Source organism: Cervus elaphus, chromosome 1 (assembly GCF_910594005.1).
Source record: "Cervus elaphus chromosome 1, mCerEla1.1, whole genome shotgun sequence".
Taxonomy (NCBI): domain Eukaryota; kingdom Metazoa; phylum Chordata; class Mammalia; order Artiodactyla; family Cervidae; genus Cervus; species Cervus elaphus.
Window position 1 is genome coordinate 90195238 of NC_057815.1, and position 8913 is coordinate 90204150.

Here is an 8913-nt window from a genome sequence, read left to right on the forward strand (position 1 = left end):
GACCTCTTTCTTGATCCAGAGACTCAAAGCCTTTGATCTTACACTATGGCCATTGGGCACTTCCAACAAGAAATGCGCTTGGGGGGGTGTCAACCAGGACCCAGAAAGACTCTGAGGGACTGCCACTATCGCCCCAGGGATTCAGGTACTAACTGAGGTTTGGAAAGGTGGGTCCTTATAGGCTCAACTCCAGCCCGCATGGACGGCCCCTACCCTGTAATACTTTCTACACCTAAAGAAGTTGTCCTACCCATCCCTCTTGGTTCCCCCTTTTTATCCTTCCTGTCTCCTCCTCTTGGTTGTGCCCTGTGCAAAACAGGGCTTGTACCCACCACCAGTCAAGAAAAGAATTGAAATGGGCATATGCTCAAGGCCAGTTGACAGTTGCAAGTTATGTGACTATAGGCTCTGTTGTGCATGTCTTCCCATAATTCAGTCTATTATAATCAGATGTATGTATGTACAGAATATCAGTGAACCCTTAGTGGGCTCCTAGCTGCCTGAGTTTACTTGAGGAAGCCCTGTGGTTAGTTTGTATCCACTGTTTACCCAGGGTGCATATGCAGGAGTTGGAAAAGTCTCTGTGGTTATTTTTGTAGCATATCTATGAGCTCTCCTGGGTGTGTCTGGGATGGGGTTTAGAGATCAGCTTGCATCCTGTTGGCTAGGCTAGCCACCCCTGTTGCTCATGTCTAACTGTCTGATATAAAATGAAGGACACATTACCTCTAAAGCATCTTTTGTTCTTTTGGCCACACTCCCGGGCTGGCAGGATCTTAGCCCCCCAACCAGGGATTGAACCTGGTCCCTCGGCAGTGAAAGCATGGAGTCCTAACCACTGGACCACCAGGGAATCCCCTGTAAGGCAGTTTTAAACAACTTTCTCTTTTTTTTATGATTTTTTTTTAAATTTATTTTTTGGCTGTGCTGAGTCTTTCTTCCTGTGTGGGCTTTCTCTAAGTTGTGGTGCTCGGGCTTCTTATTTCAGTGGCTTCTCTTGTTTCAGAGCATGGGCTCCAGGGCACACCGGCTTCAGTAGTTGTGGTTCTTGGCTGTAGAGCGCAGGCTTAGTAGTTGTGGCACATGGGCTTAGTTGTTCTGAGGCACATGGGATCGTCCCAGACCGGGGATCGAATCGGTGTCCCCTGCCCTTCAAGGCAGACTCTTAACCACTGGACCACCACGGAAGCCCCTCAACTTTCTTAAGATAGTCTTCACATATCGTAAAATCCCTGCCTCAAAATTGTGCCATTCAGTGATTTTGGTATATTCATATAGTCGTGTAATAGTCACCACAGCCTCATTTGGGAACATTTTTATCACCCCTAAAAGTCATTGACCATTTCTGCCTCCTCAGCCCTTGGAAACTACTAATTATACTAATGTTTTTATAGATTTAGCTATACTACATTTATGTATTTCCCCTGGCAATCTTGATTCTAGCTTGTAACTCATCCAACCTGGCATTTCACATGATGTGCTCTGCATGTAAGTTAAACAAACAGGATCACGATAAACAGCCTTGATGTACTCCTTTCTCAATTCTGAATCAGTCAGTTGTTCCATACAAGGTTCTAACTGTTGCTTCTAAAGAACCTCTGGGTAAGGGTGAAGAAAGAGGAAAAAGCTGGCTTAAACTCAGTATTAAAAATACTAAGATCATGGCATCAGGTCTCATCACTTCATGACACATAGAAGGGAAAAGGTGGAAGCAGTGACAGATTTCCTCTTCTTGGGCTCTAAAATCACTGTGGATGGTGACTGCAGCCATGAATTAGAAGACAGTTGCTTCTTGGCAGGAAAGCTATGACAAACCTAGATAATGTATTGAAAAGCAAAGACTCACTTTGCTGACCAAGGTCCATGTAGTTGAAAGGTTGTTGCTAAAACCACGAAAGACGCCGGGATTCTTGGCTTCCGGAGGAGAAGAATTCAATCCAGGGCCAGAGATGACGCTTGATCGCTCAGAGCTTTTGTGTAGTAAAGTTTTATTAAAGTATATTCTGACATAGATAGCAGAAGAGGGCAGAAAGAGTGCCCCCCACCCCTTAGTCTTTAGCTGCATGGTATACAGCTACTAACAGTCTGCTAATTAAAGAAAGGAAGTGTCTCAAAACTCAGAGAATGGCACCAGGCCCCTCACCCACAAGATGCATTTTGAAATAACCTTGTCACCTGGTGAGTCATCCTGGGCCATAAAACCATTGACATGAATCTTGAAGAAAGGCAGATTTCCATACAAATACATCGTTTCATTAGCATAGATTAGGAGAACAATGTATGAGTGTAACATACTGGTTTGTCAAGTCGATTCTGAGCCTTTAGGCAGAACCAGAACGAACTTGAAGACAGATTCTTGGGTAAATACATAGCACATTAACATAGCTCAAGACAAACATTTCCATAAGAAAAACCGCATTGGTTAGCTCAGGGTTTGAGAAAAGTTAAGTTCAGGTGGAACCAGGTATCATTATGGCCACACAGAATTTTAAGAGAACCCTCTTTTTATTTATTTATTTTTATTTATTTATTTTTTTCCTTTATTTATTTATTTTTTCAGTGGGTTTTGTCATACATTGATATGAATCAGCCATAGATTTACACGTATTCCCCATCCCGATCCCCCCTCCCACCTCCCTCTCCACCCAATTCCTCTGGGTCTTCCCAGTGCACCAGGCCCGAGCACTTGTCTCATGCATCCAACCTGGGCTGGTTGCATCTATGGTTTCACCATAGATAATATACATGCTGGAGAACCCTCTTTTTAAATTTGTATAGAGAAGGGGGAAAAAAAGTAACACTAGTTTGTTTCCTCATGCTGCTTAAGAGAGAGAGAAAAAATGTCTGATGCTTGCAGCCTACTTCCTCCATTTGGAGACCCCTGGCCTTCCTGCCTGTTACCCTCTCATAGTCAAGGCTATGGTCTCTCCAGCAGTAATGTACGGATGTGAGAAATGGATTGTAAAGAAGGCTGAGCACCGAAGAATTGATGCTTTTGAACTGAGGTTCTGGAGAAGACTCTTGAGTCCTCAGGACAGGAAGAAGATCAAACGAGTCAATCTTAAAGGAAATCAACCCTGAATACTCCTTGGAAGGACTGATACTGAAGCTGAAGCTTCAGTCCTTTTGTCACCTGATGTGAAGAGCTGACTCATTGGAAAAGACCCTAAAGGTGGGAAAGATTGAAGGCTGGAGAAGAGTGCGACAGAGGATGAGATGGTTGGATGGCATCACTGATTCAATGGGCAGGAACTTGGGCAAACTCCAGGAGATGGTAAGGGACAGGGAGGCCTGGTGTGCTGCAGCCCATGGGGTCTTGAAAAGTCAGACTTGGCAACTGAACAACATTATTTATGTATACACATACATACACACACATCAGTTGCTGGACATTTGGGTTATTTGCACTTTTTGGCTCTTATGAATAATGCTGCTACGAACATATGAAGTATTCTTATAAATATATTTAATTCATATTGTGGCAGGCAGAATAATGCCCCCCGCCCCACCAATATGTCTACTTCCTTATCCCTGGTACCTGTGACCTTACATGGCAGGACTTTGTACTATATATGAGTACAGTACAGATCTAGAGATGGAAAGGTGAGCCTGGATCATGCAGGTGGGCCCTGTCTAATCACATAGTCCTTAAAAAGAGAGAACGCTTCCCTGCTGAGGTCAGAAAGAGACGAGAGGATCAAAGAAATGTCAGTTATATGAAATGACTGGCATGTAAAGGTGGAGAAAGGGGGTCATGGGCAATGAGTGTGGTCAGTCTCCAGAGGCTACAAAAAGCAGGCACAGATTTTCCCCTCGAGTCTCCAAAAAGGAATGAAACCCTGCACACCCTGATGTTAGCTCACTGAGTTTTGCTCTTAGCTAAAGGGAGCTGCCTGGCCTATGGTTATGCCCCCTGCTTCCAATGAGTGGTCAGTGTGGGGAGTGTGAAGGTGTCACCCCCTGGGTTGGATCTGGAATGACCCTGAAGGACCATCTCCATTCCAGAGCAGTGAGTGGAAATATCTGAGGCTTCAGCTTCTCTTCCTGCCCAGTCCTGCCTCTCTCTGTCCCTTCAAGGTGCTCGTTCTGAGAGCACTCTCCAGCAAACATCCTGCATGCAGATCTCTGCCTCCGAGTGTCTCCTCGGGGAATCCTGCAGGAGACGTTCACTCACACATCAGCTCTTGTCTGAGGATGTGCAGCCAGCTGGGAACCAGCAGGGAAAAAGTAGTTGCAAAGGGAGAATCTTTCCGAAATTCCAAAATTGATGATGCAGTACTGGAAAGAACCTCAGCTGGGCGGTAGAAGACTGGGGTTCAAGGTCTAGCTCTGTCCCAGCTCACCTCTTGTCACTTGGGAAGTCCCCCCAAGTCACTTAAGTCCCCCAAGATCAGACAGAGATCTCGGTTACTTAGGAGAGGGTCTTGTACTCATTGATCAAGCTCTTTCCTGGCACTGAAGCTCTAGTGTCTGTGGTCTGAAAGTCAGAGGCTGGATCTTCAGCTTCATCTCTCCTTAATTTCAAAGCTCAGAACTGAGCCCACCCCAGGCGCTCCCAGGGTCTGGGGACTGGCGTGTCCTCCCTGAGTCACACAACCTGTGACCTTTGTGCGACTTAGCACAGACAATGATAATTTCTTAGGTACTTGTCTATCACAATGCTTTCCATACACTGCATTTTCTCACTCCTATGATGTATACTTAAAATTTTTTATGCATAAAAAAACACAAAGATTAAAAATTTTGTTACATAGTAAATGGCTTAACAGAAAAATTAATAAAATACTTTAAAAAATAATAATGTGTCACACAATCCACATGCCTATTTAATGTAGTCATGTTTCTTTTTTTCTTTTTTCCCCAAAAAAAGTAGTTGTTCTTTCAATATGGCGAAGTGGAAACGCCTTGAGCTTGCCTCTTCTCATGGACACACCAAAATCACAACTAACTGCTGGACAGCCATCGATAAAAAAGGCCGGAACCTGTCAAAACAGATCGTCTGCATCTAAAGGCATAAAGAAGAAGCCACAGTGAGAGGGTAGGAGGGGTGTACCTGCAAGATAATCAACCCCTTGTCACCCCCGTGGGTGGCCCACCCACTGAAAAATAATTATATTACAGAGGCTCTCCCACAGGAGTGAGTGTCCTGAGGCCCATGTCAGGCTTCCTGACCCGGGGTTCTGGCATTGGGAAGAGGAGCTTCCCAGAGCATTAGGATTTGAAGGCCAGCAGGGCTTAATTGCAGAAGTGCCACAGGGCCGGGGGAGACAAAGACTTAACTCTTAAAGGGATTGCACAAAATCTCCTGTGCGCCAGGATCAAGGACAGTGATTCCACAGGAGCCTGGAGCAGACCTGCCTGCTGGTCTTGGAAGGTTTCCCGGGGTGGTGGGGCGCCGCTGTGGCTCCTGCTGGGGTCCAAAAGCCGGTGGCAGATATTTGGGGATGATTCTTCTGCATGAATGCTCCTTGAGGCCAGCATCTTGCCTGGGTCCTTAGCAGCAACACCTGGCCCCACTCAGCAGCCTGTAGGCTTCAGAGCCGGATGCCTCAGGCCAGACGACTAACTGGGCAGGGACATGGCTCCGCCTGTTAGCAGACAAGTTGCCGAAGGACTTCCTGATCCCAGCCACCTCTGGACACGCCCCCCAGACACCATCCTGCCCACCACAGGGCCAGGACCCAGCTCCACCCACCCATCAGCGGGCATCAGCTCTTTCCACCAGGAAGCCTATAGAAGCTTCTAGACCTGCCTCTCACCCACCAGGGGGCAGAAACCAGAAGGGAGAAAACTACAGTCCGGCAGCCTATAATCTGCAAATGGAGGCTAGACCCTGCCCTGGGACTGCTGGCCCCTGGCCCTTGGGTGATGAGAGAAGAGGGCACTGCTGCGACCCATAGGACGTCTCCTACTGAAGGCTGCTTCTCCAAAGTTGAGAAACACAATTAAACCAAAGTGAGGTGGCAGGGGAATCTCTTTCAGATAAAGGATCAAGATAAAACTGCAGAAAAACCAAGTGATGTGGAGATAGTCTACTGGAGAAAGAGTTCAGAGTAATAGTTGTAAAGGTGATCAGAGAACTAGGGAGAAAAATGGATGCACAGATCCATAAGTTAGAAGGACTTTTTAAACAAACAAAGTATAAAGAACAACCAAAACAATGGAACAATACAATAAATGGAATGAAAAACGCACTGGAAGGAATCAATAGTAGAGTAAATGAAGCAGAGCAGATTAGTGAGCTGGGAGACAGAGTAGGGGAAATCACTATTGAAAAGCAGAAAACAGAAAGGAATGAGGACAGTTTAAGGAACCTCTGGACTGACATTAAGCACCCTAAGATTCACATTATAGGGGTCTCAGAATGAGAAGAGAGAGAAAGGGTCTGAGAAAATATTGAAGAGATAATAGCTGACAACTTCCCTAACTTGGGAAAGGAAACAGTCACCCAAGTCCAGGAAACACAGAGAGTTCCAAACAGGATAAACCCACAGAATACACCATGACACTGTAATCTAAATGACCACAATTAAAACTAGAAGATACTAAAAGCAACGGGGAAAAGCAACCAGTAACATACAAGGGGACTCCCATAAGGTTATCAGCTGGCTTTTCAGCAAAAACTGCAGAGGAGAAGGGAGTGACATATGTTTAAAACAAAAACTAAACAGTATCTGTCAGGCAAGAGCTGCTGTAAGGACGTAAGATGGTGCCAGTAAAAAGCGGGTGCCAGCTGGTGGTTCCGCTGGGGTCAGCAGAGCTCAGACGCATCATCGTGTAGGCGGCAGCACGTTCGGAGTGGTGGGCAGGAAGATTCCGGACCGGCATCGGGTCGTGATAAACTGTATTGTCCCTGAAGGGGGAAGTACAATCGAGCTACAGAGCCCTTCCATCCAGGGCGGGACACTAGGCAGGTGTACAGTCTCAACTTTGGCAGCAAAGAGGAGGCCAGTGTCTTTGCAAGTGCCCTGATGCATGTCTTGCTGCTGCTGCTGCTGCTAAGTCGCTTCAGTCGTGTCTAACTCTTTGCCACCCCATAGACGGCAGCCCACCAGGCTCCCCCATCCCTGGGATTCTCCAGGCAAGAACACTGGAGTGGGTTGCCATTTCCTTCTCCAATGTGTGAAAGTGAAGTTGCTCAGTCTTGTCCAACTCTTAGCAACCCCATGGACTGCAGCCCACCAGGCTCTTCCGTCCACGTGGTTTTCCAGGCAAGAGTACTGGAGAGGGGTGCCACTGCCTTCTCCAGATGCATGCCTTAGAAGTGTTGAATTCATAGAAACAGGGCCAACGTTGCTTCGGCAGAATTCCCAACTACCTGCCCAAGTTCACAATGGCCCATCACAATTTGGAAATTCAAAGAAGGCAGCTACAAGCCCAGCAACCGTAATAGGAGCTGGCGTGGGAAAGGCTGGAGAGAGGAAGAAGGAAAAGGGCGAGATTGAAGAGGGAGAGGCTGGGGAGGGAGCGACTGAAACAGGAGCAGCTGGAGAGAGAGAAGAGGGAACGTGGGGATCACCTGGAGCAGGAGAGAGAGTGGGAGAGGCTGGAGAGACTGGACCTGGAGAGGGGAGGGCAACAGCGGCAGGAGCAGCTAGAGAGGGTGCGAGGGCAGAGAATATCAAATGCCGCCGCCTCTGCCTCTGTGGAGAGTCCTCTGCTTCGGAGCCAGGCTTGCAGGCAGCCACTCAGGGCGTTGCCATGGGGCCGCCTGCACCCCCAACCACCCCTCCACGCCCCCCACCAGGTCCTGCCCAGGCATCAGCCACACCCCCTCCTCCCCCGGGGTCCCCTCCACCCACTCCTTTTCCGTGCTCAGGGCCTCCACCTCCCCCACCACCCCTTCTTAATCAAGTACCCCCTCCTCCTCCACTCCCTCTTCCTGCTCCTCCCCTCCCTGCATCTGGATTTTTTTTTTTTTCTTTCTGGGATTCACGTCTGAAGACAATCGCCCTTCAACTGGACTTGCAGCTGCAGTTGCTGGCGCAAAACTTAGCAAAGTGTCATGGATGGAGAATGCTTCTTTCCAAGCGGAGGAAGTTTGGTGTGAATTCGGCCTCATCTAAAGGAGATAACGGGTCGTGGAAATAGACCCCTTCCTCTAGAGGCTACTGATTTAGTAAAAGAAATGAGTGCCCTGCTGGCCAGGAGGAAAAGAAATGCTGAAAAGGGATCCACAGTAGAAAGAGAACAAAAGGAGGACAAAACCGAAGATTCAGAACCTGTGACTCCTAAGGCCTCTTCAATAAGTATGCCTGAACCTACAAGAAAACCTTGGGGAAGAACAAATACAACAAATGGCAGCACGCCACCTGTTGTTTGCAGATATGATTCTCCAAAGAAAAATCAGATCTTTTTGACCACAGGCCCTATGATTCATTCCACAGACCAAACTGCACCCTGGTCACAGGGCAATGCCAGCAGAGTCCAGATGGAGCACCCGGACTAGGACAGAGGAAGCAGGACAGTTTAGATGAAATGAGAAGAGAATTCAGCCAAAAGAAAAGCTCATTGATGCAATCAAGCCAGAAGTGAGCAAGTCAAATGCTGCCTAGGGAAACAAACTAAGGAGAGATAGGACTTTAGTCTGGAGAGAAACAAAAAACACCCTGCAATGAAACCTTTACATTTTGTGAGCTGTAAGATGATGGAGACAATCAGTTGGAAAGGAGGGAAAAACCAACCTACTTACATACTTTGAAAGCCTTCAGATGTTACTACTCTGGATGTTTCTCTCCCAGTTTGCTGCTTTTTTTTTTTCCTGACCTTTATAGCAAGATGGCGGAGAAGGCAATGACACCCCACTCCAGTGCTCTTGCCTGGAAAATCCCGTGGATGGATGAGACTGGTAGGCTGCAGTCCATGGGGTCGCTAAGAGTCGGACACGACTGAGTGACTTCACTTTCACTTTTC

At 47.3% G+C, this 8913-nt stretch overlaps 1 pseudogene; it reads left to right on the forward strand.

The window, feature by feature from the left end:
- The first annotated feature begins 7134 nt into the window (after positions 1 to 7134).
- On the forward strand, positions 7135 to 8592 carry LOC122699770 (annotated as a pseudogene).
- Positions 8593 to 8913: the final 321 nt, after the last annotated feature.